Consider the following 11,552-nt stretch of genomic DNA (forward strand, 5'->3'; position numbering starts at 1 on the left):
GGACTCGGGGGTGGCAGCGGTGGTGAGGTTGGCCCAGGATCGAGCATTGTTTCGTTCCGCTGTGCATGGGGTCGCTATGAGTCGGTTCCAACTCGATGGCACCTGACAACAACAACAACAAAGCAAAATCTTAAAGGAGCTCTGGTAGTGTAGTGGTTACAAATCAGGCTGTGAACTGCAAGGTCAGCAGTTCGAAACTACTAGCTGCTCCGTGAGAGAAAGATAAGGCTTTCTGCTCCCGTAAAGAGTTACAGCCTCGGAAACCCTATTCAGGGTCTCTATGGGTTGGAACTGACTCAATGTCGCTTAACAAGAACAACAACAAAGGAAGATCTTGGTTAAAAGCAGAGAATACCAGAAAGATATTTACCTGTGCTTTATTGACTGTGCAAAGGTTATTGATTGTGTGGATCATGACAAGCTATGGACAACATTGTGGAGAATGAGCATTCTGGAACATTTAATTACACTCATGAGGAACCCGTTCATAGACCAAAAACAGTCTTTCAAACAGAATAAGGGGACATCGAATGGTTTAAAAGCAGGCAAGGAGTATGCCAGGATTATATCCTTTCACCATGCTTATTCAATCAGTATCCTGAGCAAATAATTTGAGAATCAGAATTCTATGAAGAACAATGTGGCATCAGGATTAAAGGAAGACTCATTAACAACTTGTGCTATGCAGGTGATACAACCTTACTTGCTGAGAGAAAAGACGAATTAAAATACTTGCATACCTTCAGTACCTGTTGCATCTCAATGTAAAGAAAACAAAACTCTCCATCACTGGATCAATAAGTAACATCAACACAAATGGAGGAGAGTTTGAAGTTGTCAATGGCTCCATTTTTCTGTGGGCTCATGCATCAGACTGGCATCCTGGTGTGACGCTGTGGGCTAATGCATCAGTCTGTAAAGTTGTTTGAACTGCAAGGTCAGTGGTTCAAGCTCACCAGCTGCTTCTCAGAAATTCTATACAGGACCACTATGAGTTAGAACTGACTCAACAACACTTAACAACAACAACAATGTGAAAGCCAAAAGAACAAACAGATCTGTGTTGGAAGAAGTGTAGCCAGAGTGCTCCTTGGAGCCCAGGATAGTTAAACTTCATCTCTCATACTTGGGGCATATTGTCAGGAGGGACCAGTTGCTGGAGAAGGGTAACAGGCTTGGTAAGGTAGAGGGTCAGAGAAAAAGAGGAAGACCCCCAGTGAGATGGAGTGGCAAAGTGGCAGCATCAATGGGTTGAAGTGTGGCAACAATTGTGAGATTAGCCTAGGACCGGTCAGTATTTCATTTTGTTGTGCAAAGGGTCGCTATGAGTCAGTACCAACTCAATGGCACCTAACAACAACAATGTGAAAGCTAGACAATAAGGAAGACCTTAGAAGAAATGATACATTTGCATTATAGTGTTGGAGGAGAATATTGATAGTACCACGGACTGCCAAAAGAACAAACAAATCTGTTTTGGAAGAAGTATAGTCAGAATGCTCCTTAGAAGCCAGCATGGCTACACTTCATGTCTCTGTCCCTGGAGAAGGATATCATGTTTGGTAAGTTGGTGAAACAGAGGAAGAGCCCTCAGTCAGATGGATAGGCACAGTGGCAGTAATAATGGACCCAAGTGTAACAATGATCGTGAGAGTGGTGCACGACCAGACTGTGCACAAAGTCACTATAATTTGGTACTGACACCAGAGCACTTAGCAACAGCAAGAACAACAAAGGAAAGTCTTGAAATTCAAGATTTGCCTCCTCTTAGAAGATGTGACTTTTCAAAGTCCAAGCTTTTTGCCACTCTGGCTGAGTACACAACCCAAGGAAAAGTTTAGTTTCAGTGCTTACACTGTTAGGAATTTTTGTAATTTCCAGCATCTGAAGAATTTCTTCATTTCTTCCATTTCCTAAATCATTTTATCAACATTGCTTTTAAAACTACATCTATAATATGTAGATAAAGAACTTCATTATTTTCCAATTAAAATGCAATTACAAAGAAGATGCCATGCACATTCAAGTTGAGAATTTCCAACTTTAGTTTGACCATCTATAACATAAAAGAATTTAATTTAATGTGCCCAAGGAGGGTTGACTATCATAATCTAACATTTTACCTGTACCCTCAAATATGCAAAAAAATGTTATATTAATGTTGTAGGTAATAAAAAATAAAATATTGATTAAGATAACTGATGAATTGTTGTTGTTAAGTATCATGGATTTTGTTCTGACTCACAGTGACTCTGTATAGGGTTTCTGAGACTGTAAGTCTTTATGGGAAAAGACAACCTTATCTTTCTCCCAGGGAACTGCTGGGTAGCTTTAACCAACAACCTTGGAAATTAGGAGTTTACAACCTTGGAAAATTAACAGTTCAATGCTTATCTTACAAAGCTACAGTGCTCCTTATTGATTAATTGTTGTTATTATGTGCCGTTGAGTCTGTTCTGACTCATAGCAACCTAATATAGGGCTTTCAAGGAGTGACTGGTGAGTTTGAATTGCTGGCCTTGTGGTTCAAATCAATTTTGCAGTCCTGTGTTTATCCTACAGTGCCACACCAGTAGTCCAGTTGATGAATTGTTGTTGCTGGTGTTGTTAAGTGCTGTCGAATTGGTTCTGACCCATAGCAATCCTGTATGGAGTTTCCAAGACGTGCGTGATGAGTTTGAACTTCAGATCTTGTGGTTCAAACTGACTTTGCAGCCTGCCGCATTAACCCACAGCACCACCCCCGTAATTTCTTATTGTTGTTAAGTATCGTGGAGTCGGTTCTGACTCATAGTGACCCTACACAGGGGTTCTGAGGCTGAAAATCTTTATGGGATCAGAAAGCCTTATCTTTCTCCTGAAGAATAGCTGGCAGTTTCAAACTGCTGACATTGAGGTTCAGCAGCCCGATTCGTAATCACTACATTACCAGAGCTCCTTAGGATTGTAAAAAGATGTGCAGCAACCATCCCTCTTATCACACTCTCTACTCAACTGGGTTGAAAATCATTGCAATGGTCACACCAAACTCACAGTTACGGGGTTCTGGTAGTATAGTGGTTACGAATCGGGCGGCTAGTCTCAAGGTCGGCAGTTTGAAACTACCAACCATTCGGTGAGAGAAAGAAAGATGAGGCTTTCTGCTCCCATAAAGATTTGCAGCCTCGGAAACCCTGTGCAGGGTAACTATGACGGGAACTGACTCCACGGTACTTAACAACAACTCAAAGGGATTGAAAATTCATTGTAATGGTCACACAGAACTCAAACACCAAACTCACAGCTATGGGGTTTATTAGCTAAGTTATAGAGTTATAAGGAAGCTCAGAAAATGTTCAGGACACAATGTATTAGTTAGAACAGACTCTTCTCTGATGGACCAGTCCACCATAAGCCTCAGACTGAATGCACTCAGCTCTAACTCCATGGGTTAGGAAACCTGGCTCCCCCACGTAAATGCTTGGAAGCACCTCACTTTGCAAGCAAGTCTCCTGTCTGTGGGTCAAGGAGTTTCAACGTGCAGGGATCTCAAGGTCTAAAGGACATACTCCACTCCTAGCTCTTTTTTCTTAATGGCAGTGGGATCTGCTTTTCTGCCAACGAGATGGCTCATTTTAAACTCACATTAGAGTTCCAGGTTTTTATAATCACAATGAACTCGGTTAGCAGTCACTTCTTTTCATCCTGTCAACATCTTCTCTCACCTTCTCTTAAGCAGACCCAGCAGAGCAGAATGTTGTTTGGTGGGAGTTATGAAGACTATGGGTGGAAAAATCATATGAAGTAATTCACTCCACTTCAAGGACAGAATAGTTTAAAATTAATATTTCAGTGTTCAACTTCAATGTTGTTGATGTTGTTATTAAGTGCCATTGAGTCGGTTCCAACTCATAGAGAACGACCTTGTCTAGGGTTTCTGAGGAGCAACTGGTGGATTCGAACCACCACCTTGTGCTTCAAACAAACCTTGAGATCCAGTGCTTGTTCTACAGAAACACAGTTTTTTACTATTTTCTCTCAATAGAGGCTAGATTTAATAATTTGTTTGAGTGTTTCTAAAATTTAATGCAAAATGAGAATTATTATCTAATATGGAATTTGGGGAAATCCATTGTTACTCTGTCATTGAAGTTATTAAAAAGAAATAGTATTTGGATCTCTATTTTCTATAAGAACATTTAAGTCAGTCAGTAAATGAGTGTTTCGAGCTTCCTTCATATTATGACACAAAAACCTAGTCATCTATTGCTCAAGTTTTCAGAATACTCTGAATTTTCATGAGATGAAAATCTAAGGCCTTAATTCCTGTATTGAAATGATGAGTGTTTGTGTGTGTTCAGAATCAAGATTAATAGCTAAAGAAAAAACTAAGAGAAAGAAAAGGGTCTTGTGGTCTACATAGAATTATGTCCTAAGAACCAGGCTTCTTAAAGTAATTAATTTATTATCAGAAAAGAGAATCTGTCTTTAGCAATTTTCCAATTAAATAATTCATTCCAAAAATAATTATTCAACATGTCTAAGTGCTAGAAATAATGTTATTGTTGTTGTAAGTGCCATCGGGTCAGTTCTGACTCATGGAAACCCTGTAAAAGGTTTCCAAGGAGTGACTGTTGAGTTCGAATCACTGACCTTGCAGTTAGCATTTCAGTACTTATCCTACAACACCACACCAAAATAATTTACTAATTACTAGGACCAGTTAATGATTTGTTAAATAACTCTAGAATCTATAGAAGTAAAACATATAGTACATTCAATGGCATTAACTTAAGAGACTTTGGAAATGTTATTTAAATTTCTGCATCATTGTTAGCTTAGTATTTTTTTTAACCTTTTATTGTAAATTAAATGAAACTTTATAGAGCAGAACATCAGCTTTACATTTAACAAAGCATAAACTTAATTTCATTTCAGTTTGAAATCCTCTTAATGTAACATCACTTTATCCCATTTCTTCCTTGTGTTCTTGTTTTTCTTCCTCCTTCTTTCCTAAACCTTCAGAATTTTGTCATTAAGTAAACGTCCTTTAGATGAACAAATCCTCAGCAAATTAAAAGGACTATACACCATGACTAATTGGGATATATCCCAGGAATGCAAAGGGGATTCAACGTAAGAATATCAAACTATATGTGTCATTTTTGTCAGGTGCCAACTAGTAGGTTCAGACTCACACCGATCCTATACACAATATAATAAAATACGGCCCTATCTTGTACCATCCTCACAATTGTTATGCTCAAGTCCACTACTGCTGCATGGTGTCAGTCCATCTCACTGAGAACACTCCTCTTTTGTCCTGACCTTCCACTTTACCAGGAATAATGTGTTTCTTGATAATATATCTTAAGAATGAGAGATGAAGTCTCACCATTCTTGGTTCTAGGGAACATTCTGGCCATATTTCCTCCAAGACAGATTTGTTGGTTCTTCCGACTGTTGATTCTACTTTCAATATTCTTCTACAACATCATAATTCAAATTCATCTAGTCTTCTATGATATTCATTATTCATTGTCCAACTTTCACATGTACATGAGGCAATTGAAAATTTAGGCTCACCTTAGTCCTCAAACTAATATCTTTGTTCTTGAACACTTTAAAGAGGTCTTGTGTAGCAGATTTGCCTATTACAATACATATCTGATTTCTTGACTGCTGTTTCCACTAGTGTTGATTGTAGATCCAAGCAAAATGAAGTTCTTGGCAGCATCAAGGTTTCCTCTGTTTGTCATGATATTATTTATTGGTCCAGTTTTAGAGATTTTTGTACTTTTTTTTTTTCAATTAGGTGTAATCCATATTGAAGGCTGTAATATTTGACCATCATCAGTAAATCTTCATTTAATCCATTTCTCATATTATTTATTCAGCATACAGATTGAATAAGTATGGTGAAAGGATACAACCTTGGCACACTGATTTAAAAATTTTCCCTATCTCCTTATTCTGTTTGAACAACTGTCTTTTGGTCTATATGCACAGATTCCTCATGAGCAAAATTAAGTGCTCTGTAATACCCATCTTTTGCCATGTTAGCCATAGTTTGTCATGAGCAACACAGTTGAAAGACTTGGAAGAGGAAATCAAGGATAAGGAAACACCCTTCTGGAATTCTTTGCTATCAGCCAAGATCCATCTGACACCAGCAATGACATCCAAAATTGTACATCCTTTACTGAATCTGACTTGAATTTCTGTCAGTTCTCCATTAATGTACCATTGCTTTCACTTTTTAATGAACTGCAGCAATATTTTAGCTGAATCTGATATTAATGGTTTTTACATTCCATTTGGTCACCTTTCTTTAGAATGGGCATGATATGGATCTCATCCAATTAGCTAGCTGGCTGTGTTGCTGTCTTCCAAATTTCTAGGTGTAGACAAGTATCTCCAGTTCAGCATCAGTTTGTTGAAAAACTTCAATTTGTATTCTGTCAATTCCTGCAGCCTTGTTTTTTGCCATTGTTCTCAGTGAAACTTGGACTTCTTTAAATACCATTGGTTCTTTTTTTTTTTTTTTTTGGTGGGGACCGAAGCACTTCAGGGGTGAGGACTTTAAATTATTCACTTAAGTAAAAATGAGGAAGGAGGGAGTGGTAAGTCCCATCCCCCTAGCCCTTTGTCCCTCTGTCCATCAGTCCCTCAGATTGGTCCCTCCAGCCAGCAGCTACACAGGCATGGGCATCTCATTGTACTCATCCACACCCTTCTGCTCATGAAACGCTGGCTCTGCTTCATTCGTATTCAGACATTTCATCTCTCACTCAGAGAAGATGCGAGTGAGCACCACCATGCGGAGTGGCACTGTGAGGATGAGGATGAAGGGGAAGGCAAGGGAAGCAGCTGGGGATATGACAACCCAAAGAAGGGGCAGGCAAAGCAGTTGCAGGGCTGTGAACAGGTGCATATGGAGGTTCTGAACCTTCTTGACATAGGTGACATTTGGGTGGTGTTTGGGCAGCATGAGCAGCAGGTGCAGCCACTCATAAAACTGGATCCCATTAAGGGAGGTAACTCCCATGTACAGGAAAATCCCAAAGAGCACAGCCAGTGGTATCTGCTGAACCAGATCTTCAGTGACCATGGAGAGGCCCACAAGCATGGCGACCAGTAGCCCTGTCACTCACTGCTCCTTGACACCTGAATCTTCGGCTTGTCTCCAGGTACCGCAGCCTTGCTCATGACAGTGAGTGAATTGGCATGGGTGATGGAGCAGACAGTGGCAGTAGTCAACCAGGGCAGACCAAAGATGGCACAGATGCCACTCATGGCCACAATGATCAGCAAGTCCAGATGGAAGCCAGAGCCCTTCTGTAGCATGCGTTCCTTCTTGGAGATGATCAGCATGGTTGATCTGAATCTCCATGAAGATAAGGATGAAGACTAGAATGGCAGGCAGCAGACTCGCAACCATCATCCACAGGGAAGGAAGGGAGTTGTCACTCCTAGGGGATTGATGACCCAGCCATGTTTTTTGGAGCTGTCACTGAGAAACTGCTAGGCACACTCAGCTTCTGCATGTAGATGTCCTCAATACTGTAATCCACAAGCACCATGATGAGGATTGCAATGGGCACACCAAAGTCACCGATCACCCACTGGATCTGGCCAGGAAAGAACTGGCTGTTCTTAAATTCGTGAAGGAAGAAGACAATGAAGAAGGTGTCGGCCATGAGCACCAGCGACAGCAGGGTTGTACTGGGCTGGCCTCTGGGCCTCCCCTGCCTAGACTGTGGGGCTGAACAATCGTTGCCCAGCTCCAGCGTTGCTTCTGTCACAGTCCTTGTCTTAGTCTTGCTACTACTGGCCTCTGAGCTATTGGAGACTGTGCAGCCATGGAGTGGGTGTGCCTGGAAGATCTTAACCAGTTTGTAGAAGATCTGGTAGATGAAGATGAGAGAGATGAGGAAAGCAAAGATCTAGGTGAAATGGGACACAACGTGCACCAGGAAACTGCCTTCCAGGGCCACCATGAGCAGGGTCAGAAGTACCAGCCAGAAGCCAATCCACACTCGGCCCATCAGGTACTCCAGTTTGTTGCTGCTACAGAACGAAAAGAAGGCCTCCTTGAAGACCAGGAGTGGCCCTGAGAAACCCAGCAGCAGCAGCGGCTGAACCCCCAGCAAACAGAAGATCAACCCACCACCTGGAACGCTGTGGACATAATCAATTCGGACACCCCAATTAGGTCTTGTGTCTTCTCTCCAAGTAGTCCACCAAAAGTGATGGCAGGAGACAGGGCAGCAAAGTAGATGAAGATGACGGCCGCCAGGCACTGGGGGTGGAGTGTGTCTCGGAAGTCACTCAGGTAGTGGGCGTAGCGGCGTTGTACATCTCTGATCAAATCCCCAAAGGGCCAGCCTGTCCACCGAAGGGGATCATCTTCGGATCTTCGGCTGTGTCTACTGCTTCTACCATCTGCAGGAGCACCTTGTGTTGGGCAGACTTGGGCTCCAGCTCCGCCCCGGTGGACAATAGCCGCCCCTGCTCCTCCAGCTTCTTCAGCATCTGGTGCTGGAAATGAGCGACAGAGCACAGCAGCTCCTCGCCCTGTACCTCAGAGGGTGGCAGCACCACACTGCAGTCCAGAAAAGAGTTGATGGCAGTCAGTGGGTCCTCTCGCTCATCTGCCAAGTAGGCCACATCATGGAGTTGCTTGTCGGACTTGAGGGTGGAAATTCAGCGGTCAATCTCTCCTGGTAGCCATGTTGGCGCTGCTTGGATCCACCAGCAAAAAGAGTAAGGACACTGGCATCTGCACCCCGAGAACTGTATCCAGCTCTACTGCCGCCTGCAGCAGCACAAAGGCCATGATGTGGCAGGACAGGAACCCCAAGCACCCTACAAGTACCACGGTTGCTTCTGCATTCTCTGGGATCTTCTCCAACAGCTTCAGCTCATGCTTGGATTTGGAGGAGTGATGCCAGCAGGTGGGACTGGAGGGGACAGCTCACGCTCTGGCTCCACGTCCAGCCAAGTCTCAGGTACTCCTCCAATGAGTGGCTCAGTGACATGGGGGTCACTCTCCACCCTGTGGCCATGATGACCCAGCAGGAAGTCCAGGGAGCCAGCTGAGCTATTAGGAGGGAAGGAGAAACCTTTCTCATCACTTGGGTGGCTGTGTTTCAGTAGCAGAGCCTGCAGCACATTGGCTCTATTCTCAGCCTTGATCTGGTCTGATATGACCATTTGCTCTTCCACCTGATGGGCTACGCTAGGCAGTGTCTGCTAGTCCAGGTCCAAAATGACAGCCCTGTGGGCCAGTGTCAGGCGAAGCTCCAGAGACTTCGAAAGGGCAGGGAGACCACATGAGGTTTCCCCCAGCACTCTGTCTCTTCCTCCACATCTCCTCAAATTTGATCCAGCAAACCATCTCCAGCCCCTGAGGCTCTTGGGTTTTGTCCAATAGCAGTTCATTTAGCTCTACAAATACCTCGTGGGGTTTGTGGGGTGGCGGGGGCCAGGCCCAAGGTGTGGGGCCAGGTTCCCTCCCTTCCTGGCTGCCAGGCACAGACCCTTTGGCATTCTTCTGCACCATGTGCCGTCTCACACAGGAACAACCTCAAACCGATGACTCTTCATGAGGTCTAGGTTAGCCATGGCCAGCGTCTGGGCCTCACTCTCATCCGTGGGGACACGAGCAGCAGCACCTCTACACTGGAGAGGAAGTTTTAATGTCTCTTCTGACATTCATTTTGATCTTTTTCTTCTTTCTTGTCTTCTTAAAGCCTTTTTGCTTTCGACCTGTATGATACTCTTGATGTCATCCCACAACTCCTCTTGTGTTCAGTCTTTAGTGTTTAATGTATCAAATCTCTTCTTCAGATGATCTCCTATTCAGGTGTGATATATTCAAGGTCATATTTTGGATCTCATGGACTTGTTTTCATTTTCTTCAGCTTCAGTTTGAATTTGCATAGGAGCAATTGATGGTCTGTTCCACAATCTGACCCGGCCTTGTTTTGACTGATGATATAGAGCTTTTCCATTGTCTCTTTACAGAGATGTAGTCAGTTTGATTTCAATATATTCCATCTGGCGAGGTCCATGTGTCTAAAGAAGGTATTTGAAATGAACAAAGCATTGATTTTGCAGAATTCTATCATTCAATTTCCAACATTATTTCTATCACCAACGACTGATCCTTTTTGTTCCAAACCTTTGCATTCCAATTATCAATAATAATCAATACATCTTGATTGTATATTAAATCTATTTCAGATTGAAGAAATTGGCAGAATTCTTCTATTTCATCCTCCCTGGCTTTAGTGGTTGGTACATAAATTTGAATAATAGTGGTATGAACTGGTCTTCCCTGTGTTGTTGTTGTTGTTAAGTGCCATCGAGTTGATACTGACCCATAGCGACCTTATGCACAGCAGAACGAAGCACTGCCTGATCCTGGGCCAACCTCACTACTGTTGCCAGACTTGATTCCATCGATACTGTCACTTGGCCAATCCATCTTGATGGAGGTCTTCCTTTTTTTCTCTGACCCTCCACCTTACCAAACATGATATCCTTCTCCACTGACTGGTCCCTACTGACGATATGTCCAGTCTTCCCTGTAGGCACATGGATATTATCCTGTCATAGACAGCATTGTACCTCATGATTGATCTGGATATATTATTTTTGACTATGAATGCAACACCATTCCTCTTCAATTTGTTATTGCCAGCATAGTAAACCATGTGGTTGTCAGATTCAAACTAGCCAATAGCAGTCCATTTTCAGCTCATGAATGCCTAAAATATTGGTATTTATGCATTCCGTTTCATTTTTTTACAGTTTTCAATATCCCTTGATTCATACTTCATACATTCCATGTTCTGATTACTAATGGATATTTACAGCTTTTTCTCTTCATTTGGAGTTGTGCCTCATCAGCAAATGATAATCCCCTGGGCTTTACTCCAATGGGCTCTACTCCTCTTGCATCATCACAGTCAACTCTACTTTGAGGAGGCAGCTCTTCCCCAGTCACAGTTTGAGTGCCTTCCAACCTGAGGGACTCATTTTCTGGCACTATATCTGACAGTGTTTCTCTGCTATTCATAAGGTTTTCAGTGACTAAATATTTAGAAGTAATTCATCACTCCTTCTTCCTAGTCTGTTTTCATCTGAAAGCTAATCTGAAACCTGTCCACCATGGATGAACCTTCTGGTATTTAAAATACCCATGGTATAACTTCTAACATCACAGCAACTCACAAGCCATGACAATATGACAAACTAACAGATGAGTGGTGGAAACACTCATGAAAGCAGCAGTCAAGAAATCAAACGACGTATTGCATTAGGCAAATCTGCTGCACAAAACCTTTTTAAAGTGTTGAAGAACAAAGATGTCAGCTTGAGGACTAAGGCACACTTGACCCAAGCCATGGTGTTTTCAATAACCTCATATGCATGTGAAAACTGTACAATGAGTAAGGAAGACCATAGACGAATTGATGCATTTGAGTTATGGTATTGGTGTTGGAGAAGAATATTGAAAGTACCATGGGCTGCCAAAAGAAGAAACAGATCTGTGATGGAAGAAG

General features: G+C 42.5%; 1 pseudogene; it reads right to left on the reverse strand.

Moving 5' to 3' along the window:
• Nucleotides 1-6,673: 6,673 nt before the first annotated feature.
• On the reverse strand, nucleotides 6,674-10,471 carry LOC102826159 (annotated as a pseudogene).
• Between the last annotated feature and the right edge of the window lie 1,081 nt (nucleotides 10,472-11,552).

Source organism: Chrysochloris asiatica, unplaced genomic scaffold (assembly GCF_000296735.1).
Source record: "Chrysochloris asiatica unplaced genomic scaffold, ChrAsi1.0 scaffold00129, whole genome shotgun sequence".
Taxonomy (NCBI): domain Eukaryota; kingdom Metazoa; phylum Chordata; class Mammalia; order Afrosoricida; family Chrysochloridae; genus Chrysochloris; species Chrysochloris asiatica.